The sequence below is a fragment of the Macaca fascicularis genome, chromosome 7 (assembly GCF_037993035.2).
Source record: "Macaca fascicularis isolate 582-1 chromosome 7, T2T-MFA8v1.1".
In the NCBI taxonomy this organism is placed as follows: domain Eukaryota; kingdom Metazoa; phylum Chordata; class Mammalia; order Primates; family Cercopithecidae; genus Macaca; species Macaca fascicularis.
The window spans coordinates 8,006,527-8,031,288 of NC_088381.1; the positions used below are offsets into that span (position 1 = coordinate 8,006,527).

General features: G+C 49.7%; 1 protein-coding gene across 4 annotated transcripts in view; it reads left to right on the top strand.

The window, feature by feature from the left end:
• The window catches only part of ENTREP2 (endosomal transmembrane epsin interactor 2), a 446,665-nt gene that overhangs the window by 107,957 nt on the left and 313,946 nt on the right, over positions 1-24,762 (top strand). The window lies entirely within an intron of this gene.

Below are 24,762 nucleotides of genomic sequence, written 5' to 3' on the forward strand. Positions count from 1 at the left end.
CTCTCTGTGGCTCCATTCCTAGACAGCCTCTACCTCATGGCCTCACGCAGCTGCTACAGTGACAGACCTCTCATCCTTTCTCTCACCTTCAGCCCCGTGGGAAGAGCGTTTGTTTCTTCTGCAAGATTCCTGGCAGATCTCTCATTGACTTGACCTCTGTGGCTAGAGGGCTAGAACAGCTCATTCTACGTCCCAGCGTGTGTGCGTGTGTGTGTGTGTGTGTGTGTGTGTGTGTGTGTGTAAGAGAGAAAGAGAGCAAAAGGGAGGGAGGGGGGAGAGAGAGAGAAAGAGAGAGAGAGAGAGAGAGACAGAGAGAGAGAGAGAGAGAGAGAGAGAATTTCAGACAAAGCTCTTCACAACAGCCCTTAGGGGCGGAGAAGTGGGGAGCAGGTCCTCCTTCCCATAGCTGTGCTGTCCAGCTGGTTCCTGAGCACTGACGTGTGGCTGGTGCTGCTTGCCATGTGCTGCTGTTTATGTAAAACACCCACTGTATTAGGCCCTTCTTGTGTTGCTATAAAGAAATACCTGAACCTGGGTAATTTATTAAAAAAAGAGATTTAATTGGCTCTTGGTTCTGCAGGCTGTACAGGAAACATAGCAGCATCTGCTTCTGGGGAGGCCTCAGGAAGCTTTTATTCACAGCGGAAGGCAAAGCAGGAGCAGCTTCATACCATGGGGAGAGCAGGAGCGGGGGTTGGAGAGGTGCCACGCAATTTTTTTTTTTTTTTTTTTTTTTGAGACAGAGTCTTGCTCTGCCGCCCAGGCTGGAGTGCAGTGGTGCTATCTCGGCTCACTGCGAGCTCCGCCTCTGGGGTTCGCACCATTCTCCTGCCTCAGCCTCCTTAGTAGCTGGGACTACAGGCACCTGCCACCACGCCCAGCTAATTTTTTGTATTTTTTAGTAGAGACGGGGTTTCACCATGTTAGCCAGATGGTCTCGATCTCCTGACCTCGTGATCCGCAGGCCTCAGCCTCCCAAAGTGCTGGGATTACAGGCGTGAGTCACCGCGCCTGCCCCACACACTTTTAAATGACCAGATCTTGCAAGAACTCAGTATCACGAAGACGGCATCAAGCCATGAGGGATCTGCCGCCATGATCCAGACACCTGCCACGGGGCCCCACCTCCAGCATCAGGGATTATATCTCACCATGAAATCTGGGCGGGGACAAATATCCAAACTACATCATACACAGATTTTAAAGACTTGAGGTACATGAAAGAATGTACAACATCTCATTAATACTTTTTATTTTGTTTACACGTTGAAAGGATAATATTTTTAATGTATTGGGTTGAAGAAAATACATTGTTAAATTTAATTCCTTTCTACTCTTTTTAATGTGGCTAGGAGGAGATTGTAAAGTACACCCAAGGCTTGTCTTATGCTTCTGCTGGACAGTGATTCCCAGAGGGAAGCAGAGCTTGATTTGCAGGGGAGTGATTGACCAGTGAGGGCCATCCAGTCCATTCTTACCCGTGTACAGCTCAGGAATGCCCATGCCCACGTGAAGTACACCCACCCCCTCCCCAAGTGGGTACAGCCTTGAGTCTGCCCTGCGTAGGGGGTGCGCATGGTCTGTATGGAGATCTTCCTGGACCATTTTCCCCGGCCATGTCTGAGATGGACAGGGTCCCCTCCCCAGGCCTGCAGCTTTTTCTCAGCCATGTTCTGTTAGGCACAGGTCTGGAGATTGGTAGCTGCAGAGTAATCAGAGACCACCGATGGCCAGGTTTGGTGTTTGTCTGGTCCTAAGATTCCTTGAAAAATTTAATGGGCTTTCAGCATGTATCCACAGTTCTCCAAGCTCTAAGGGCTAATAACCAAAGCCACAATCTTCGTTTCTTTGTCTCCTAGCAACAGTTTCTCTCCTCAGCCCTTAATTTTTTTTTGCACTTTTTGTTGAAGTCTAACATACATGCAGAGAACTGCACAAACAGTTGAGTGTATAGCTCAGTATGTTTTTTACAGACTGAATGTCTCTGTAGTCGGCACCCAAAGGCAGAACATCAGTTGCACCTCAAGGTCCCCCTTGTGCTCCCTTCTACTTACTGCCCCAAAAAGGGAACGTTTCTTCTGATTTTTGGCATCCTGTATTATTTTTTCTTGCTTTTGAACTTTATATAAATGGATTCATACAACATGTATTATTTAGTGTCTGATCTCTTACACTTTCAACAGTGTGTTTGTGAAGAGCCATCTGTATTGCGGAGTGGTTCATTCATGTGTATTGCTGTAGAGTGCTCTCTTGTGTGAGTACACTTACTTACTGGGTGTGCTGTTGATGGGCACTACGGTAGTTTCCAGTTTGGGGTCTTAGAGTCAATGCTGCCGACACCTTCTTGTACGTGGCCTTGGTGAACATACGCACCTGTTTGGATGGGTGTGTGCCGAGGAGAGTGGAATTGCTGGGGCGCGGGGTGTGCCTATGTTCAACTGTTGTCGAGGCTGCAGTCGGTTTTCCAGGGTGGCAGCGTCACTGTCCACTGGCACCAGCAGTGTGTGAGAGGTCTGGCCACTCCTTGCTGGCAGTTGGCGTTTCTCCACCCTCACTTTGGTGCCTCTGTGGCTTCTCCTGTAGGGAAGTGGGAGAGACTCACTTGTCCCCTGCTTCCAGGTGGCATTTCTGCCTCATCTTTGCAGTCGAGGGAAATGTCTGTCCTCAGGCCCAGAAGTATCCAGAAAGGACAGGGTGGTCAGCAGCAGAGGTAGGGTATTGGGGATGCATGTCCAGGTCTGGCCCTGCCTGGTGGTGGTGAAACCTTGGTGGCTGGACCACGAAGAGGGATGTGTCCTTTCTCTTTGTGGGCCCCATGCTGACCTCCTTGGTGTCTGCGGCAGCAGCCACTGAGTGGCTGTTTGGTGAACAGGCATTCTAATGCCATTTTCTTCTCCCGGTTTAGCTCAGAAGCCTGAAAATAATGGAGGGTCAGCTAATGGCTTCCCAGTGAGTCCGATAAAACTACACATAGACTTTTTCCCTTTTATGCGGTGGCAGAGGCAAGTGGTCAACTTTATGGTGGCTTCTGAAACAGTAGACATATAATGAAATACACAAAATGCTTTTCATGCTATTGAACGTGTTACGTAAATAGCCAGTCTCCTGTTAAAAACGTCGTTATTTGGGGGGATAAAAAAGAATTGCAGATTTTAGTTATAAAAATTTAGAGCTAAAGTTTCCTTTTGAAGAGTATAATTTGCTGTCTACAATGTATATGTGTGTATTATTGCTTTGCATTTCAGGCTGTTGGACTCTTGACATTTTGTAAGTTGGCCTTTGTTTTCACTTCAGATCTGTCACATTTTCCCCAAATGTAATTATCTTGTCTGTGAATGTTTCTTAGTGGCTCTTGTCTCATGAGCAGATCTTACTGTGAACAAGATACAGATGCTGACCACTTGGGCAGGGATGTCCTGAGAAGGGAAATAGGAGACCTGTCCCCATGGGTCAGCTCGCCCTTCCCTGGATCCTGCTTCTCTGGAGGTCTCTCCTCTCGGGAAGGCCCACCTGGAGAGGGTGCACTGTCGATCTGGGACAGTGGACACTAGGGCTGGCGTCAGAGGCGCTAGCTAGCTTCTCAGGACCCGTACCCCTCTCTGAGACAGCCTGATGTCCCCTCTGTGGGATGGTACGGCCCTTCAAGGACCCCTCCTCCTCCTCACTTCTTTCCATGTGAAGTTCCAGGGATGTGTCTGCCCTTGGTGTCGCCTTCTTTCCGTCCGGCCCTGCCCCCTCGCCCCCTGCTTCTCCTCCCTCCGCCTCTTTTGCCCGCTGGGTTGTGTTTTTTCCTCTGCCCTGGTGAGAGTCAGCTTCGGGCCACCGCCAAGTTGAATGCATTCCAAGGCGTGGTGAGTGAACAGTCCTTCCGGGTCCTGCTCTGAGGTTGGGACCCTGTGAGGTTGCCAAGGGAGCTGGGTGGAGCACAGAGCATTTTTTAATGGGGCTGTGGTCACAGGACTCAGCCCTGTGCAGGGACCGCTGTGGCAGGGTGGGCCTTCCTGTGCAGGCCGGCAGTAGCGATGACACCAAGAGTGTGCGCAGACGCAGCCCGCTGCGAGCCTGGACCCGCTCAGCGTTCTGTCTCCAGCTTGCTCCTCGGAAGTAGCAGTGGTTATTGGCATCTGTGCGGTGAGGACTGGGGGCTCACAGACCGTTCCTGTCACCCCCTCCCACACTCTCTCTCTCAGTGCCGCACGTCTCTGCTGGCTTTGGTGTGAACATGTGCTTTTTATGGTGGAGGGCCAGAATCTATTCTGGATCATACAATGTAGGGCACACAGGTTTCTGCAGGATAAAAATGTTCATACATTTGCCTTATATAAGGAGGTGCTTCCACAATGGGAAAATGGGGTTTCTTTCCAAAAATAAAACTGGGAGAAATCAATATGTAATGAGCAAGACAAGACATCTACACAAAAGATCCCCCTGAGAAATGACCTTGGCCGGGCACCATGGCTCACGCCTGTAATCCCAGCACTTTGGGAGGCTGAGGCGGGCGGATCACTTGAGGTCAGGAGTTCAGGACCAGACTGGCCAACATGTGAAACCCTGTCTCTACTAACAATACAAAAATTAGCTGGGCGTGGTGGTACGTGTCCATAATCCCAGCTACTTGGGAGGCAGAGGCATGAGAATCACTTGAACCCGGGAGGTTGCCGTAAGCCAGGATTGTACCACTTCACTCCAGCCTGGGTGACGGAGTGAGACCCTGTCTCCAAAGGGAAAAAAAACCAGAAATGACTTTGAACTGTGTGGCTAAGGAGGTACCTAAGTCCCCACACGGTGACCAGGGCATATAGATTGTCAGGGAGAGAGAACTGGAAGGACTGGACTTGACCACGAAACTGAAACGTAGTCATTTCTGTTTTAACGTGTTTGAGAAGCATGACTGTGTTTTCCGAAGGGCTGCTCTCTGTGAACTGTCATCTCAGGGCCTACCCAGGAGGGGTGCCCTGACCCGGGCGCAGCCTTTCTGGGGACTTGGGGTAGTGTGGGGGTGGCCCCCGCCCCAGCCTGGATGGCTCGTCTTTGCTGGTGTCCCTGAACCATAGGTAGCCTCTCATCTCGCCCACCAACTCTAAACTTGGTGATTTAGGCTTTCTCCCTCCGTTTCAGTGCGGTAGCAGGATGGGTACTGGTCTTTATACAATGAGGACCTCTGCTCTCACTCCTAGTAACAGTCACAGCCTGTCTGTAATAGGTCATAGGGTGGAGCAGCGTGCACTGTGCTTCAGGGTTGCTGTCGAAGGCTCTAGGTGGGGGTTTAAAGGTCGTCTCTAGAATCCATGGCTGGGTTCGGTGCTGTCTTCCTGGACGCCCAGCTTGATGTGGGAGTCCGGGCTGCCGTGTCCCACGGAGCGACCTTGGGTGTGTTGTCGAACTGGAGCCTCCAGGGGCCCCCGAGCTTTGAGATTTCCTCCTTGTCGTGAATGAGTGCTAGAGCAGCAGCAGTCAGCCCGGGAGATGGGGCTGGGGCCGCGGCCCGGGCCCTGAGGTCGGTCTGCCAGCAGCCTCAGGAGCGTTCTTGAGCTGAGGACATCCGGTGTCCGATGATCCCTCACTGCTGTGCCTGGTATTGACGTGACATAAATCAGTGTAGACGTCTTTCTGACAAGTTGTTATTTCTTTCAAAAACTTATTTTTCTATTCACCTTGAGCACGGAAGGCTATCTTTTTGTTCAGAGGTCCTAAAACCAAGACCACAGGTGGCCCTTCTGCTCCCAGGCATGTTTTCTTTGGCTCATGCAGTGTTTAAAAATGTTTATTTGATAATACTTAAAACTTGGGAGAGTTCACAGTATGGAATGGACTTTGAGTTCTTTTGCAGAATTGGAAGATCTGGCCGTGCTGGGTCTGGATTGCCACAGGGAATCCTCTACGTGGGGGGAACTACAGCTGCCACCATCCCTCGGTGGCCTCCTTATTTTGTTGGAAGCGTTACAGTTTTCCAGGAAAAGAGACACCAACGTTCAGCTCTAGAAGAGGACATATTCTAGCTGCCCAGGGACAGGTTACCCGGATTAGTCAGAGCTGTATCCAGAGAGGGGAAAGGAGAGGGTGGGAGCAGCCCGGGTGTGGTGTGGCTGCAAGAAAGTCACACTCATCATGGGGTGAAGCTGGGCCACCTGCTCCTCCTTCTTGTCCAAGTGAGATTGCTGGAAAAACACCATCCTGTCCAACAGGTGAACCAGCTGTCCAGTGAGTGCTGCTGAGCTGCCCCTCCCTGCTGCCCTCACCCCCAAGAACCTACCTGCCTCCTTTCCCTGCTTCCTAACTGGCCTCTTGGGACCACTGTGAAGACTTCTCTGGTGACTGAGTGTACTGACCAGCCAGTGGCTGTTTTGTTATCCTTCAGCAGAGAGTTACAATCTACTTTTTATTCTTTTTCTAGTAGTCAAATGTAAGTACTTGTATGCTTAAACCTAAAATCTTTAAAAAATGGAGAAAAGGGGGATTCTTTTATGTATATCACATGTATTATTACACTAATTTATAGAATAACTTATAATATAATTGATTATAGGCCGAGTGCGGTGGCTCACACCTGTAATCTCAGCACTGTGGGAGGCCAAGGAGGACGGACCACATTAGGTCAGGAGTTGGAGACCAGCCTGGCCAACGTGGTAAAACCTCGCCTCTACTGAAAATACAAAAATTAGCTGAGCGTGGTGGGGGGTAGCCTGTAATCCCAGCTACTTGAGAGGCTGAGGCAGGAGAATTGCTTGAACCCAGGAGGTGGAGGTTGCAGTGAGCCGAGATTGCGCCATTGCACTCCAGCCTGGGCAACAGAGCGAGACTCCATCTCAAATATATATATGTGTGTGTGTATATATATGTGTGTATATATATAGTTAAATATTTTGTACACACACACACTCACACACTGAAGCTGGAGCTGCCTTCTCTGAACAGTTCATCATGGTGCCATTTTTAAGGTGGGTTTGGATTTTCGAGACCTGCCCTTCCAGAGCTGTTTTCCTCCTGGTGCCCCCGCTTCCTGAATTGTCCCTGCTGACACTGGGCGAATTCCATGGCAGGCCTGGCTTCAACAGTTAAGTTATCCCCAGAGCTGGAGACAACGCAACAAAGGCGACACCATCAGAAGAGCTTTGTTCTGTAACATGAGGACATTGAGGCCTCATGATGATTCTTGCTTTGCATTTCTTGGGGGAAGATAGAACGGGGTTAGGATAACGACATCGCTTGGATCCAGCCAGCCCCCTCCACTCTCCACACTGAGATGCCCTTGTTTTGGGGTGCTCCTCTCCCCGGCTTGTGGGGGCTCACTGACCCGTTGCTTGGCCCAGCCCTTCCGGGCCCTCACCACGTGCTGCTGCTTTTCCACCCTCTGCTCCTCCCCTGCCCTCGGGGCCACTCCCCCTTGGGTGACCACTGTCAGCATTGCTCTTGAACCAGAGTGCTGTGCATCTGGCCTGCAGGTTCTGATTCTCCTGGGGCTGCTGCATCAGGGCCTCCAAATCTCCACGTGTGCAGGTGAACATGCGTGCAGCCTGTTCAGAATCTTTTTTTTTTCCAGAAGAAAGGATGAGATAGAAAAAAGATTGAGAAACGGTGTGTTGTAGATCACTGTGACTAATTGTTTTCAAAGAAACAACCAGGGCCTTTGCACCAGAGGTGTGCTGTCCTACTGGCAGGGGCGGGGCTTATGTATTGCCCTGGTGCATGTGTGCTGCCTCTTGTGGCCCTTGGCTTCCATGCTGCTGTGTGGGTTATGGTGGGCATGTGGGCTCTGGTGAGCATTGGCTTGGAGCTTTGCAACTCCCTTTATTCCTAGGGATCTGCCAGCCCTTCCTTCCGCTTTGTAGCTGCCGTCCTGCCTCTCTGCTATCCTGACACCTCTCGGGATCTCTCTGTTTTCTGTGCTTGTCTTTCTGTTCTCTCCTGTGCCTACTCTCAACCACCTGTGCCCTCACTTTCTATTTGTAGCACACCCCAGTCCATGCTGGCTGCCCCTGCAGCTCGAGGGGCCCCTGGGTGGTCAGAAGTCCTTCTTGGAGCTTTTTCCATGTGCACGTTCACTCTCTGCACAATGCACTAGCCAACAGCTGGGAAACGTTTTTACTCTTAGTGATGGAGCCTTTGCTGCCAATGACATCTTATGAGGAAGCTCAGTATGTGGAAATGGAGTTGATCTGAATGAAGGCGGGGCCCAGGCATTGCAACCCTCTCCACCTAGCAACTCCCCACCCAGGACCATGAACTGTCCCCTAGATCCTCTGGGGCTCTGTGGGGCACTATCAAAAACCAGTGCATTGGGCTGCGCTCTGCTTGATGAATCCGGGAGTCGGCAGGAAAATGTCGAGTAATTCCAATGCCCCACCTCCGTTTACTGAGCAGAGCCACTTGGAGCCATAGTCAGTGTTTTGAGTGGGTGTAGTGATCACCTGTAATAGTGGCTGCTAATGTGAAACAAGGCATGACATTTGTCAAATGACTGTGACTGGAGCAATTTTTAATTGTGACTTGGTATTAAGGAATGAACATTAATTACCAATTAAAAAATTAATCTAGAAGAGAATCAAGGAGGAACTGCTCACTGTCAGGGCTAGCATATCTTTGAGGGACTGCCTCATCTCAGACATCTTGAAGGCAGAGTGTCCTCCAGCAGCATGAGCCCCGAGCTGGCCACTCTCAGGGTGCCGTGGAAGAGTCACAGGCGTCACCTCGACTGCCAATGCTGGCCAGTTGATCGTGGCTTCTGGCAGTGTTCGGAAGACTGGGAAGGATTTCAAAGTGTGTCTGGGCTTCCCTGGAAAAGACCCCATGGTTGATTAGTAGCGGCAGCCGCGGTGAAGGATGGGCCTGGTCGTCCGAGTGACAAGCATTTGCCTGCCTTGGATTGCAACAGAGGTGAACTGGGCAGGAAGGAGGGAGTCGTGAGCTGAATGAAGTTTGCAAGGGAGCTGGCAGGAGGCTCCCTGAGATGAAGCGGGTCAATGTACTCTCACCTGCTGATTGACGGGTGTCCTGTAGCCCTTGGCAGGGCCCAGGGCCTGTGGGCTTCACCTGTGACCTCAGTGGACTGGCACTGCCTGCGGACCCTCCGGATGCTCAACCACACAACAGAACAAACGCGGCAGTGGGGGGCACCGAGCAGCCCCTCTGCCCACCTCGAGTGGCTTTGCTGGATCCTGCCCGTGTTCACACACACGCTGTGACTGTCTGTGGTATGTGTATGAAGATGTTCAGTTAATTTGGGATCCATTCTTTGATCTTGTCTTGGGCTCCTGTAGTGATGTAAAGAAATCTATTCTGCGGTTTTTAAAGCTGTGTCGAACATACATGATATTGCACCTCTGTGGCTTGCCTGTCAAAAAATCAGTGGTTTTAGCTCCTACTTCTGATGACCCAGGGACACTGAATTTGGAAAAGGAGACAAAAGTACTTCTTTAGTGGTAAAGAAAATTCAACTATAGATAGAAATATGGAGGTGGTAGTTTGCAACTTTAATCGGAGTCTTACACGGGGACCTGCTGGGCTCCTTCCAGGAGGCTGTGTCAAAGGTAGCCTTTGGAGCTGGAAGGGAGACTTTTTTTTTTTTTTTTAATTAACTTACTAAAAAATGTTTAATTGTGATAAAATACACATATGTGAAACTGATCGTCTTAACCGTGTTTAAGTGTACAGCTCAGTGGCATTGAGTGCGTTCACACTGTCGCTCAGCCATCACCGCCATCCATCTCTATAACGTTTTCATCTTCCCAAGCTGAAACTCTGTACTCATTCAACACCAACTGCCTGTTTCCCCTCCCCTGCTGTGGCAGCCACCACTCTACTTCTCTGTGAATCTGACTACTCCAGGTACTGCACAGAAGTGGACTCAGGGGGCCGGGCGCGGTGGCTCACGCCTGTAATCCTAGCACTTGGGGAGGCCGAGGCGGCTGGATCACTTTGAGGTCAGGAGTTCAAGACCATCCAGGCCAACATGGTGAAACCCCATCTCTACTAAAAATACAAAAATTAGCTGGGCGTGGTGGTGGGCGCCTGTAATTCCAGCTACCCAGGAGGCTGAGGCAGGAGAATTGTTTGAACCCCAGAGGCGGAGGTTGCAGCGAGCCCAGATCACGCCACTGTACTCCAGCCTGGGTGACAGAGCAACTCTCTGTCTCAAACAAACAAGCAACATAACAAAACAAAAAAGCGGGATTCCGCAGGGTTCATCCTCTGTGACTGGCGTACTTCCCTCAGCACCATGTCCTCGAGGTTCATCCATTGGTGGATGCATGTATCAGCATTTCTGGAAGGGGGCTACTGGGATGGGGTGGAACCACCTCAGATGCTCTTCCAGCCTCATCCTGAGCCAGAGTCCCAGGGAAGAAAGGCCACTGCATTCGGCTGCATGGGGCTGCTCTTGTGGCCTTTGTGCAGGTTTTGCGTGAGTGTTACCTTATGCTGAGAGAACTTTTTAAAAAAATCATATCAATATTTCTTTTTGTAGCTCCACAGTTGCTTGAAGCCCTGAAAACTGGGGTTACATAAGAAAATTTTCAACAGTTTCAAAACAGATTTAATTGTCATATAATTTTAAAAAATATATTTATTGGCTAATGATTAGAACTATATTTTAAAATCATATTCAGAAGTTTAACAAAAATGCATCCAAATAATAATTGAAAAGCAACTTCAGACACTATTAAAGCTTTGCTAGTTTAATCAACTCTGCAAATGTTCATTTGGATTATCTGTCTTTTCTTTTCTTTTCTTTCCTTATTTTGAGACAGAGTTTTGCTCTTGTTGCCCAGGCTGGAGTACAGTGGTACAGTCCCGGCTCACTACAACCTCTGCATCCTGGGTTCAAGCGATTCGCCTGCCTCAGCCTCCCGAGTAGCTGGGATTATAGGCACCCACCACCCTGCCTAACATTTGTATTTTTAGTGGAGATGAGGTTTCACCATGTTGGCCAGGCTAGTCTTGATCTCCTGACCTCAAGTGAGCCACCCACCTTGGCCTCCCAAAGTGCTGGGATTACAGGTATGAGCCACCATCTCCAGCCTGTCTTTTCTTAATCACTCGCATTTAGGTACCATTGGTGGTCTAGTGATGCAAGTTAGATCCCACCCCCAGAACCAGCTTATAAAATGAATATTTGCTGTCTTGGAATTTCTTAATTATGTGCAGTATACATTTAGAAATATTTATGGCTTTACAATCGATCACTATTGGAGGGAGGGTACTCCCAGAATTGGAAACACTGTCCTAGGTTCTTTAGGGGAATTAAAGCAACGCATGATGATCTTGCTTTCAAGCAGCTTGTGTTCCGTCCAGCCCGTACCATCTACTCGCAGGAGAAAGAGCTGTGAGCCATGCGTTCTGGTGCAAGGTCTTTTAGGAAGGTCTTGGCATCTGGAGGCAGGAACAATGAAAAGAGGCTTCAGGGAGGGGCAGAACTGGAGCTAGCCGTGATTGCTGGGCGGGGTTCATCCAGTGGATAACAGAGAAGGGCAGTGGGTTGTGGGTACCCCTAGTTAGGCACAGGGGAGCGGAAACAGTGTGATTGAAGGCTGGTAAGTCATGCTGCAGAAAGGCCAGTCTGGAAGGGGAACAGAGCTGGACAATGCCTTCCGTGCCTGGCCACAGATGGTCTTAATTGGGCTACGGATGTTCAACTTCTTCAGAGTAACATGTGTTCCTCTGAGTGATGTGATGAAAGCAGGGTGGTGTGGTAGTTTAACCGGGTGGTCTCTGTGCATTGAATCTCTTTGACACAGCCTTGGAAGGGCCTATAACTAGGACAGCCGAACCACAAAGCACTGCAGCCTTCAAAAGCATCCTCTTCACCTGCATCTCCCACTGTGTTCCCATCGAATGCTCAGGTGGCCATTACCTTGGCATTTTAGCCGAGCCACCCTGGAAATGGAACGGTACTTTATTCTAGCCGTTTAGTTTCTGAAGGGAACAGGCATGTTCTGCCTTTATCCATCCCTGTTTACTGATGGATGAACAAACCATGAGTCTGGCAGGTTGCATTTTGGCAGTGACTTGGATTTGAACTTTGGGTGGAACACCACCTAAGCACATCTTCAAAACGTGGCTTCCCTTCTTGTCCACTGTTCACTCCTGAAGCCTGAGGGGCATCTCGATTTCTCCTTTCCCTTTAGCCCTGCCCATCGCTTTGCCTGCAGGACACACCCAGGCTGGCTTCCCTCCCTCCACCCCTGCTGCTGCTCCTCTGGGGGAACTCGAGTTTTACCTGGGAGCAGCAGCATCCTCCCCTGGGGGCTGCAGCATCCTCACCTGGACCCTCCCCTGGGAACTGCAGCATCCTCACCTGGACCCTCCCCTGGGGGCTGCAGCATCCTCACCTGGGCCCTCCCCTGGGGGCTGCAGCATCCTCACCTGGGCCCTCCCCTGGGGGCTGCAGCATCCTCACCTGGGCCCTCCCGTGGGAACTGCAGCGTCCTCACCTGGGCCCTCCCCTGGGGGCTGCAGCGTCCTCACCTGGGCCCTCCCCTGGGGGCTGCAGCGTCCTCACCTGGGCCCTCCCCTGGGGGCTGCAGCGTCCTCACCTGGGCCCTCCCCTGGGGGCTGCAGCGTCCTCACCTGGGCCCTCCCCTGGGGGCTGCAGCGTCCTCACCTGGGCCCTCCCCTGGGGGCTGCAGCGTCCTCACCTGGGCCCTCCCCTGGGGGCTGCAGCGTCCTCACCTGGGCCCTCCCCTGGGAACTGCAGCGTCCTCACCTGGGCCCTCCCCTGGGGGCTGCAGTGTCCTCACCTGGGCCCTCCCCTGGGAACTGCAGTGTCCTCCCCTGGGCCCTCCCCTGGGGGCTGTAGCTTCCTCCCCTGGACCCTCCCCTGGGGGCTGCAGTGTCCTCCCCTGGGCCCTCCCCTGGGGGCTGCAGCTTCCTCCCCTGGACCCTCCCCTGGGGGCTGCAGCATCCTCACCTGGGCCCTCCCCTGGGGGCTGCAGCGTCCTCACCTGGGCCCTCCCCTGGGGGCTGCAGCGTCCTCACCTGGGCCCTTCCCTGGGGGCTGCAGCATCCTCACCTGGGCCCTCCCCTGGGAACTGCAGTGTCCTCCCCTGGGCCCTCCCCTGGGGGCTGCAGCATCCTCCCCTGGACCCTCCCCTGGGGGCTGCAGCGTCCTCACCTGGGCCCTCCCCTGGGGGCTGCAGTGTCCTCCCCTGGACCCTCCCCTGGGGGCTGCAGTGTCCTCACCTGGGCCCTCCCCTGGGGGCTGCAGCGTCCTCACCTGGGCCCTCCCCTGGGGGCTGCAGCTTCCTCACCTGGACCCTCCCCTGGGGGCTGCAGCGTCCTCACCTAGGCCCTCCCCTGGGGGCTGCAGTGTCCTCACCTGGGCCCTCCCCTGGGAACTGCAGCATCCTCACCTGGACCCTCCCCTGGGGGCTGCAGCGTCCTCACCTGGGCCCTCCCCTGGGGGCTGCAGCGTCCTCACCTGGGCCCTCCCCTGGGGGCTGCAGTGTCTTCCTTGCTGGCTGGTCTCTTTTCTGTCTTTCCTGCCTCTCTTCTGACCATCTCCACCCAGCAGCCAGAGTGACCGTGACAGAAACATAAAGCACACCTCATTGTTCTCTTATGTAGTCTCTTTCATTGCTTTCTTGTCCTCCCCTCCTTTCTTCTTTAACCTGCTCTTTGAGGCACTGATGCTCGGAGCTGCTCTTCCTGGCCCTTCTTGCTGAACTCATGCCTCGCTCCATCATGCCATCATCTTGGTTTTCCTGATCCTCAAACCATGTTCTTCCAGCCTCAGGGGCTGGTTGCCCTCTCTGCAGGTACAGAGAACAGCACCTGACACATGACTGGCACTCAGTAAATATTTGTTGGATAAATGAATGAACCTAGCAGTTCATTAGTATTTGGCAGAGCCAGGCCTGGCCCAGTCTAGCTTTAGCAATGCCAGATCCCAGGCCGCAAACAAAGGAGCTATCTGCTTCCTCGAGACTTTATCAAATCTGAACATTGTTAGGCATACCCTGACATCTCGAAAGAAGCTGGTCAGGTATTAGGACTAATTAAATGTTAGCGTTAGGCAATTTTTATTATAAACTTGATAACTCTTCCTTTCAAAGAACCATAAAATTATTTATAACTGTCATCTCAAAGAGCTAATGATTTATATGAAATACCTTTATTTTTGGGGGTTTGATTGTTGATTATATTTATAATGGACCATACAATTTGGGAATCAAAGAATCAGAGTCAGGAAGCTTTTAGAGTACATCCAGTATTGCCTGGCTGCGGTCAGGACTTAGCAAATGGAAGTTGTTGTTTTCACAGCTATTACTCTTTTACTGTAGGGTATTAGAAGGTGTTTATGGTCCATTTAAGTCAGTCCTCTGCAGAGTGCACAGTCCTTCGGTGGCATTTCTGATGTGTGGGCACTCTGGTTCCCTGAGCTGGGGATGGGGAGCGCGCCGTGTCACGCGGCTCAGTTGTCAGGCAGCTCTAACTAGAGCCGAATCTATTTTTGGACAATGATTCTGCTTCCCTGGCTCTTCCTGGAAAACCAAGACATGTCCTTACTTTCCTTCCAACACTGAAGTCCTGCAAATGGAGAAAGCCACTTCTGCACCCCATTCCCTGCGTAGCTCTTTTTCCTCCTTGCACATTTGAAGGCTGCTCACCCAGTTTTCATCTGGTGGCTTCTGGGCATCTTGTCACTTTGGACGTGGCACCGGCGCTGAGTGGGGGTTGTCGGGGGCAGACATTGGGTGGTTTTCACTATGGCCTGGGCAGCTCCCACCTGCATCGTCACTGCCTCAGGTGAAGGGGCTGCTCCTCTAAAGCCCCATGCTTCTTTCCTCTCTGCTGTGGCCTGCGGCTCGTGGCAGTTAATGAACTGTGGTCCCCAAATGCAGAACGTTTGTAACACCGGTAAATTCATCTGTTCGCTTTAGAAGTTAGCATTCCAGCCTGTTGAGATGATCTCATGTCGATTGGGAGGCTCGCCTCTGAGGGTACAGGCCCGATGTTGTCAGCCTGTTTTAAACAAGTTCCCCGTCCTGCATCCAGGCGGGGCCAGAGCTCTGTGGCTGGACCAGCTGCTCCTGCAGTTCCGAGGTTGTGCCGTGAGCGGTCTCCGTGCCCGGGGGTCTCCACATCGCCTCCTCTTCACAGGGCCCGCGAGAGACTGTGTTAACTTCTTGCTGAAGTGAAGGCCCTCATCTGCGTAGCATTCCTCTAATATGCCGACCTCATAACCTTATTAAAAGAGAAAACGGGATGCGTTTGGCCTACCACTTGCTTCCTGGAGTACTCACGAGCCTTCTGCTCTGATAATCCCCTCTCAGATCTGGCCCGTGATTGACATTGGGCTTATTGGTGTGTAGCTTCCATGATTTGACTTTTTTCTTCATCTCCACCACTCTCCATCATGTTTTAAAATTAATGCTTAAAAATCTGTCTGGTGTACAACAGAGTCAAAGTGAAATTGTGTTGAGAAGCTGGTAATGAAAGTGGCTGTTCTTGCCTCACGCTGTGCAGGTGCCCCCAGTTGCAGGGACACCCACTTCCACGTTTCTCAGCTGTCCCTCTTTTCCTTTATTCTTTTCTGGGCAAAAATAGCATTCCTTATCTTTTTTTTTATACATCATGGTGAAATATCTATAACATAACATTTACTGTCTTAGCCATTTTTAAGATAAAAGTACGGTTCAGTGGCATGAAGTACATTCTCATTGCTGTGCAGCCACCACCACAATCCATCTCCGGAAGACTCCCTCTTCCTCAACTAAAATGGTCCCCATTGAACATGATCTCCCTTCTCCCTAGCCCCTGGAGCCCCCACATTCTCCTTTCCATCTCAGTGAATTCGATGACTCTGGGCAGCTCATATGAGTGGCATCTTGCAGTAGGTGTTGTTTCGTGGCTGGCTTATTTCACTCAGCATAACATCCTCGAGGTTTATCCATGTTGGAGCATGTGTCAATATTTCCCTCCTTTTTATAGCAAAATAATATTGCACGGTGTGTCTATGCCACATTTTGTGTATCTGTTCAATCATTGATGGACATTTGGGTTATTTCCATCATGCCACTACTGTGAGTAATCCTGCTGTGAACATAGGTGCACAGGTATCTGTTCGAGTTCCTGCTTTTAGTTATTTGGGGTATGTACCAGAAGTGGAATTGCTGTGTCACACGGAAATCATTTCTTATTTTTAAAAACAATTCACCTTATCTTGTTCTCAGACTCATATTTTGTTGAGTAGCAGGAAAAAACAATCAAAAACTTGCCCGTTGATAGTACCTTGGTATTTTGGTTACTTTTATCTCTCTCTGTCTCTCATCTGTGCATTTTAAAAGTTTTGTTGCAGTATAATTTACAGACTGTCCTATTCACCTATTGTAAATCTATAGCTCAGTGGTTTTTAAATACATTGTATAATTGTGCAGCCACATGCCCAGTTTTAGAAAACTCCTATCCCCTAAGCAGCCCCTGGACCAGGTGAAGGTCGATTGCTAAACTCAGCCCTGAGCCGCTGGACCTTTCCTGGTACTCTCTCCAGAGACTGGATTTCGGTATCCTCTGAGGTGTGTGGTCACAGTGCTTCATGAGACAGGCGGAGGCGCCTGGGCTAAGCCTTCTTTCCAACCCCTGGTTTTCAGCCTGGTGGGTGTCTCTGCAGCCTGCCTCCTGGAGCCCCCGTGGCTCCAACCCACAGGCTCCTGAGTTCTGCAGGGGAATCGGCCTGAGCCTCCTCATCCCCCTCCATGTACCTGCCATCTCAGTCGCCGTTCCTTTGTCCATGTTAAGGCTTTGAAAAGGCTGTTGGACTCTCCTACCCCTGGAGGCACCTCCCCATCTCCTTGTCCGTGTGTGTCTACACCTGGGAGGTTTCAGGAGGGAGGAGAGAGGTAGGTGCACAACATCCAGTTATCACTATTAACTAGAACTTCCTACCCTTCATTTTTTAAAAAAACTATCAACAGGAGTAGAAACTACATATCTTAGGAGTCTCTGATTTTATTGTAGAGGATTCTCATTGGTTGGAATTTCTTTTTTCTGTGATAAGCTGCAGCCACTTGCCCAGAGCCTAGTTGGGCTGACACTGTCCTCTGGACACAGGGGTCATGCCCAGAGAGAGTATTCGTTTGCTGAAAAAGTTGCGATGGGACTCCCAGTGGTTCTCAGAACTTGCAGAGTACACCAGACACTTGGCCATCACTTTTGTTTTCATCTTGAGGAATTTAATTGTATTATTATAATTATTATTTTTGAGTTGGAATTTCGCTCTTGTTGCCTAAGCTGGAGTGCAATGGTGTGACCTCGGCTCACTGCAACCTCCACTTCCTGGGTTCAAGCGATTCTCTTGCCTCAGCCTCCTGAGTAACTGGCATTACAGGTGGGCGCCACCACACTGGGCTAATTTTTTTAAATTTTTAGTAGAAATGGAGTTTCACCATGTTAACCAGGCTGGTCCCAAACTCCTGGCCTCAGGTGATCTGCCCGCCTCAGCCTTCCAAAGTGCTGGGATTACAAGTGTGAGCCACTGAACAAATGAGAATAGTGGTTCTTCAAAAAATTAAGACAGAATTACCATGTGATCCAGCAGTCCCACTTCTGGGTATATACTCAAAGGATGGAAAGCAGAGGCTCAGAGAGATACTTGCATACCCATGTTCATAGCAGCATGACACACAATAGCTAAAACGTGGAAGCAATGCACGTGTCCATTGATGGAAGAATGGGTAAACAGAATGTGGTTTACACCTGTCATGAAATATTACTCAGCCTTAAAAAGGAAGGAGATTCTGACATGTGCTGCAACATGGATGGACCTTGACATGGTGCTGAGTGAAATAAGTCAGTCACACAAGGATGAATAACTGGATGACTTCACTTTATATGAGGGACATAGAGTAGTCAAACCCACAGAGACAGAAAGTAGAATGGTGGTTGGCAGGGATGGGGGTAGGGAGGAACAGGGAGTTGTTCAGTGGGTACAGAGTTTCAGTCTGGGAAGACGTTCTGAAGATGGGTGGTGGTGATGGTTGCAAACACAGTGAATGTACTCAATGCTGCTGAATCGTACACTTAAAAACTGGTGAAAATGATGGCCAGGCACGGTGGCTCACACCTGTAATCCCAGCACTTTGGGAGGCCAAGGTGGGTGGATCACAAGGTCAGGAGTTCGAGACCAGCAGAGCCAAGATAGTGAAACCCCATCTCTACTAAAAATACAAAAATTAGCCGGGTGCGGTGGCTCACACCTGTAATCCCAGCACTTTGGGAGGCCGAGGTGAGTGGATCACAAGATCAGGAGTTCGAGACCAGCAGGGCCAAGATAGTGAAACCCCATCTCTACTAAAAATACAAAAATTAGCCAGGTGAGGTGGCAGGTGCCTGTACTACTCGGGAGGCTGAGGAGGGAGAATCGCTTGAACCTGGAAGGCAGAGCTTGCAGTGGACTGAGATCGTGCCACTGCTCTGTAGCCTGGGTGGCAGAGCAAGACTCCATCTCAAAAAAAAAAAAAAAAAAAAAAAAAAAAATATATATATATATATATATATATATATAAAACTTGTGAAAATGGAAAATTTTATTTTCTGTGTATTTTATCATGGTAAAAAAAACAATGGCACCCTCAATGAAAAATTACTTTTCTTGAGCAAAATATTGGGATGTTTCGGGCCATCAGAAATTGTTTTGAGAAGCAACTCGTGTTTTCTGATGTGTTGATACTGATGGAAGCATTGCTTTAGAACACCATTTCAATAGCTGTGTTTGGTTAACAAAGTCATGTGACAGTAGATTTAAATAAACTCGGCATTTATAAAATGAAGGGAAGTAAGAGTCATGGAGGCTTTCTGTGACAATGCATTTATCACAAACATCACACAGAGCAAGGCAATACATTTACAAAATGGGATAGTGTCGGGCATGTCCAACAGCCATGAAAATAGATAAATATGGATGTCTTACAGGCATCCTCGTGTTGATGCCGTAGTTATTGTCTTGAGAAAATCCCATTTGTATAGAATAAGTGTTCTATAATGAGGCACTATAAGAAAGTTGTAACTTGACAAGTTTTTTGTTACATGAAGACTGAAAACAGGTCAGAAGATAACTGTAAAACTGAATCACTTTTTTTCCTGCTAGAGTTCGTAGAAAATTGACTTCTAGGTTTTATTCACAGCACCAATGGCTTACTAATTGGAAAGGAGGTGATAGTGGCTTGGAAGTTGTTCTCTGTTGTGGCGGTAAGCCAGAACATTTGGTTTTCTAGTTAGAATTTGGAATTGTTAGCTTAGAAGAATCCTAATCGTCTTTTTGTCATTGCTAAATTTCTCAAATGTGTTAATGACTTGACTCCAGTTAGACATGATGATTTAAGAATTGTGGGGTTTGTTGTTGTTGTTGTTGTTTTGTTTGGTTTTTTGAGACAGAGTCTCACTCTGTCGCCCAGGCTGGAGTGCAGTGGCGCGATCTCGGGTTGCTGCAACCTCCACCTCTGGGTTCAAGTGATTCTCCTGCCTCAGCCTCCCAAAGTAGCTGGGATTACAGGCACGCGCCACCACGCCCAGCTAATTTTTGTATTTTTAGTAGAGATGGGGTTTCACCGTGTTGGCCAGGCTGATCTTGAACTCCTGAACTCAGGTGATCCACCCGCCTCGGCCTCCCAAAGTGTTGGGATTACAGGCATGAGCCACGGCACTCAGGCAGACAGATGATTTAAGAATTGTAACTGAGACATACGTTGTTTCGTATTTTTAAAGTTAAACGTTTAGTCTGAAATAGCTGTCTTTGTTGTTGTTAAGAGATAGAGTCTTGCTCTGTCACCCAGGCTGGAAGGCAGTGGTGCTGTCATGGCTCACTGCAGCCTCGAGCTCCTGGGCTCACAGGATCCTCTTGCCTTAGCATCTCGAGTAACTGGAACTACAGGCACGCACCACCACACCCAGCTATTTTTAAAAATGTTTTTTGTTGTGGCATGGTCTTGCTGTATTGCCCAGGCTGGTCTTGAACTTCTGACCTCAAGCAACCCTCCTGTCTTGGCCTCCAAAAACGCTAGGATTTCAGGTGTAAGCCACCTCATCTGGCCTGAAATAGCTGTGTTTAGGTGTTTATACCTCTATTAGAAAGTAAATTACTTGATAACTTTTAATGAAGCATCATAATATTACCATAGCTTGCGGGTAGTGGTGTTTGTAGTAACAAAGGGAACTAACCTATCAAGTCAAGTAATTAATTGAATTAGAAGTTGTGTTAATGGAAGAGTTACCTCCCAGAGGTTGGATTCCCCACACACAGTGTGAGAAGGGAGCCCGTGGGCTTCCTGGGCCAAGGTTTTGCTGCATGTGGGGCTCACAGGAGAAGGCCAAGGTGCTGTGCAAACCCCAGCTTCACTCCCTCCTGGCTTTCAACCCTGCAGTCACCTAACCTTTCTGAATGTCAGTATAGTTAGTCTCTGAGGGGATTAGGGATAATAACTGGCTGTTGGCGATAATCTTTATATAACATCATGTACAACTTCTAGTTGGATTAAAATACTGTACCTGTGAAGACTGGAGAAATGAGGCCCTCTTATAGTAAGGGTGAGAAGTAATCTATGAGGATGGTGGAACTGGCCTTGCTTACGTTGCCCCCTAGAGAAGAGTGTGCCTGTCCTCAGGGCAGACGATGGGATTCACTGTCCCCTCCCAGGAAGTGTCACCCCAACGATTTCATAGAGCTGCCACTTCTTCACAGGCCATGGGCCAGATGCCTGTCCTTCCACCCCATCTTTGAAGGTCTCTTTTTAAGAAACAGCTGGGTTGACCAGAAGGACCAGGACTGATAGTCTGCCTAGGGACGCATGGAGTGGCGCGGGAGGCTGGCTGAGCCCCGCAGCAGGAAATGATGGAAATCTTAGCTTCTTGGGACCCCTGTTGATTGGATGGTTGGGAGAAAGAGTCAGTGGGTGCAAAAAAATCCCTTGTCAACCCTGCGTGGCAGCTGGCCTGGGTGAAGGTTGCCTGCCCTGGGGATTGGGTCTGTTCCTCTCGCTCTGCGCCTGGGAACATGTGGGAATCAACGCCGGACACCTGCTGAATCCACGCCTGCCATTAGCAAGCCCTGGCTCTGGATGAGTCTCCTTCGTGTGTGGAAAAGCAAACTGAGAAAATGTACCAAGGAGTCCATGGAAAAAGTACTACCCCATTAAAGAAAGGGAATGATTTCCTGAAGTCAGAGGAGATGTGTTCTGCTGAAAGTGAACATGAGTACAATCCAGAAAAAACGTTTGTGTTAAAGCATGTGTTATCCTCAGCAGAGAATCCTCCCTTTTCATATAAAAATGTACCATTAGCTATGATTGTTTGACATTATGGTGCTGGAGAAGTTGGGTCAACTGAGGATCCAGAGGAGGCGTGACCTGACTTTGGCTCATCTCAAGTGCATCGTTCCTGGGTCACCTCCAAGTCCAGGGCAGGGATTGGAAGCCCCCAAATTGGGACGAGGGGCAGGGTGACTTTGAGAAGAGCTGAAGGGGTTGGGTAGAGGGCTTGGTGGGCTCAGGATTGCTTTCCTTCTCTACTGTGCCTGAGGCTCCATGATGGTTAATTTTCTGTGTCAGCTTGCCTGGGCTAGGGGTGCTGGTAAAACATTATTCCTGGTTGTGTCTGTGAGGGTGTTTCAGGAGGAGATAAGCATTCGAATGAGCAGACTGAGGAAAGAAGATCTGCCCTTGCCAGTGTGGGCATGCATCCTCCAGTGTGGGCATGCATCCTCCAGTGTGGGCATGCATCCTCCAGTGTGGGCATGCATCCTCCCATCTGTGGAGGTCCGGATAGATCAGAAAGGCACAGGAAGGGCAAATTTGCTGTCTCTACTTGAGTTGGGACATTCATTGTCTCCTGCCCTCAGACATCAGTGCTGCTGGTTCTTGGGCCTTTGGACCCTGTCCTCAGGCCTTTAGACTCACACTGACTGACATGCTAGCTTTCCTGGGTCTTCCTCTTGCAGAGAGCAGGTCATACGACTTCTCAGCTTCTGTAATTGTGTGAGGCAATTCCTGTAACGCATTTCCTCTGATAGATGTGTCCTGTCAGTTTTGTTTCTGTGGAGAGACCTGACTAATACAGGCTCCAGCTCCTTGCCAGGCCTGGGCTCTGTGGGCTGAGACAGCTGGTGCTCTTGGTTCAGGTGTGAGGAAGCTGCGCCTCATCCTGCAGGCTACGGGTGGTAGGTTCCCACTGGCCTGCAGTGTTCTTGTATGGAGTTTGGGGTTCGTGTGGTCCTTGATGGAGGCCAGCAGAATCAGACTGCAAATCTGGAACCCAAGGAGCAGCAGAAGTTTCATTTCTCTTGAGTATGTCTCTCCCGTGTGACACTTTCGACTGTTTTGGGGCACACTTAGCAGCTTCATGCTGATGGGGAAGCGAGAGGCCTCCGCTGCTGGTTAGGAGGCCCTCATTAACACAGCCAAAGGAACAGGCAGTATAACTGGGCCCCGGCAGCAGGTGCCAGCGCTGGCAGGACAGGCCCTATCCGAGGCTCAGGGCTGCTGTGACTGCAGCTGAGCCTCTGCCCCAAGTGCCTGTCTCTCGTGATGCCCCTTTCCAGCAGGCACCAGGCCTGCTCTCCTGCACAGTGCAGCCCCTTGCCACCATGGGAGGCTCTGCAGGGGACACGGAAGACGTGACTGTCCTGAGAGCCGTGGATGGATCCTTAGACCAGGACCGTGCTCATGCTTGTGTTTTCATTTCTAAACGTTGAGGCTCAAAGCTGATATTCAGTACAATTTGAAAATAAGCAAAGATGTCATTTCCTTAGCTGGCCCATGCCTGCTCTGCACCAAGTGACAACGGGGGGCAGGGACGTTCCGACTGGATGTGCGAGAGGGCTGGGGTCCGGCTGGCCTCTCAGGCATCTTCCCCTGGGAACCATGCCAGCTTCTGTGCTTCCTTTCCTTTGGGAAGTCGCGCTCCTTTTTGAGAGTTCTAGGGAAGGCAGTTCCTTCTGCTGGAGCCGCTTGGGAATGTTGCGAATGTCACAGAACCGTGTCAAGAACACGGGGCCCTGTGAAGGTACACAACCTGTAGTTTCTTACTCTCATTACCTAAAAACACACATCATTTGCTCATTTCTTTTGAAGACCAGACCTAACATTGAAGATCTTCCATCAGATTGGCCCCTATGCCTTCATCAGCCTCACTGCGTAGTGTACCTGTTTAGACTTTTTACACTAACCAAGTAACTGATGAGTCCACATGAATTACGTGTTCCAGCCTCCTGCCTTTGCACACACCCCTCTTTGCTGATCTTGTTCCTCAGGATCTGAAAACTTTCCTCCAAGTAGCCGTCCATGATTGACCTGTGGGGCTTCTAAACACTCCTTCCATTCTGTGTTATTTGTGTTATATTAATTTGTGTTCTTCTTGGTTTATACATATTTTCTCCAGGGTTTTGTAGGTGGCACTGTCTCCCCTCTGAGGCTGTGAACATCTGGGAGGGGTCACTGTCTTCCCACATGCTCCTTGCACCTTACCAACCCCTTCACAGGGCCTAGTGCCCTGCTCAGAATGAGCTTGTGGAATTTGGCAGCTGACTGACTTAGAAAGTTAGGGCAGGTTTTGTTTCTGTTTCAGACAAAAAATAGCCTTGAGGTCACCCCCACCCCTTTGGTGACTGTGACTGTGTCTGTGTCTTGATTCCTGTTGCTGCTCTTCCTCTCCTCCTGCATCTGCCCCAGCAACTTCACTACCCCTCCTCTTCCATGCACTCCGATTAGTGAGCATTTCTGCTGCCATGCCTCAGTGGAAAGAACATGCAGTATTATCCTGACAAAATGAAAACAAACCAGCTGTATGGTATTGGGTCAAGGTTGACTATTAATACTATACCAATAGAAATGATCACTAGAAATGATATCCCCAGATTCTCTACATCAGCAGTCCCCAGCCTTTTGGGCACCAGGGACTGGTTTCATGGAAGACACTTTTTCCATGGATGGGGAGGGGGTGGGGATGGTTTCAGGATGATTCAAGCACATTACATTTATTGTACACTTTATTTCTGTTATTATTACATTGTAATGTATAATGAAATAATTATGCAAGTCACTGTAATGTAGAATCAGTGGGAGCCCTGAGCTTGTTTTCCTGCAACTAGACAGTTTCATCTGGGAATGATGGGAGACAGTGACAGATCATCAGGCATTAGATTTTCATAAGGAGCCACAACCTAGATCCCTTACATGCACAGTTTACAATACGGTTCATGCGCCTATAAGAATCTGATGCTGCTGCTGATCTGACAGGAGGCAAAGCTCAGGTGGTGACACAGGCAATGGGGAGCAGCTGTAAATACAGATGAAGCTTCGCTCACTTGCCCACTGCTCACCTCCTGCAGTGTGGCCTGGTTCCTAACAGACCATGGACTAACACTGGTCTGTGGCCTGGGGGTTGGGAGCCCCTGCTCTGGATTCTAATATATGAAAGCAAGATGTTGCAGTTTTATGGAGAAGGGAGAACTGGCTGTGTGGCAAAACATTGTTTGGTCCTCACCTAATATCATATACAAAAATAAGTTTCCTGTGGATTAGTTAAAAAGTAAAAGCATAAATATACTGTTAAGAAATATGTATGACCATGTAACTGATCCCAAGACAATAATAGTAGTAGTAATGGCAGCTGTATCAGGTATCAAATGGTGTGTGACAAACTATTCCAGAGCGTGGTGGCTTCTACCAGCAACCACTTACTCAGTGGGTGATTTGGATTGGAAATGCAGGCTGGGCTTGGGTGGGTGGCTGTCTTCTCTGGGCTCATTCATGGTCGGTCGTGCGTTGATGGCCTCAC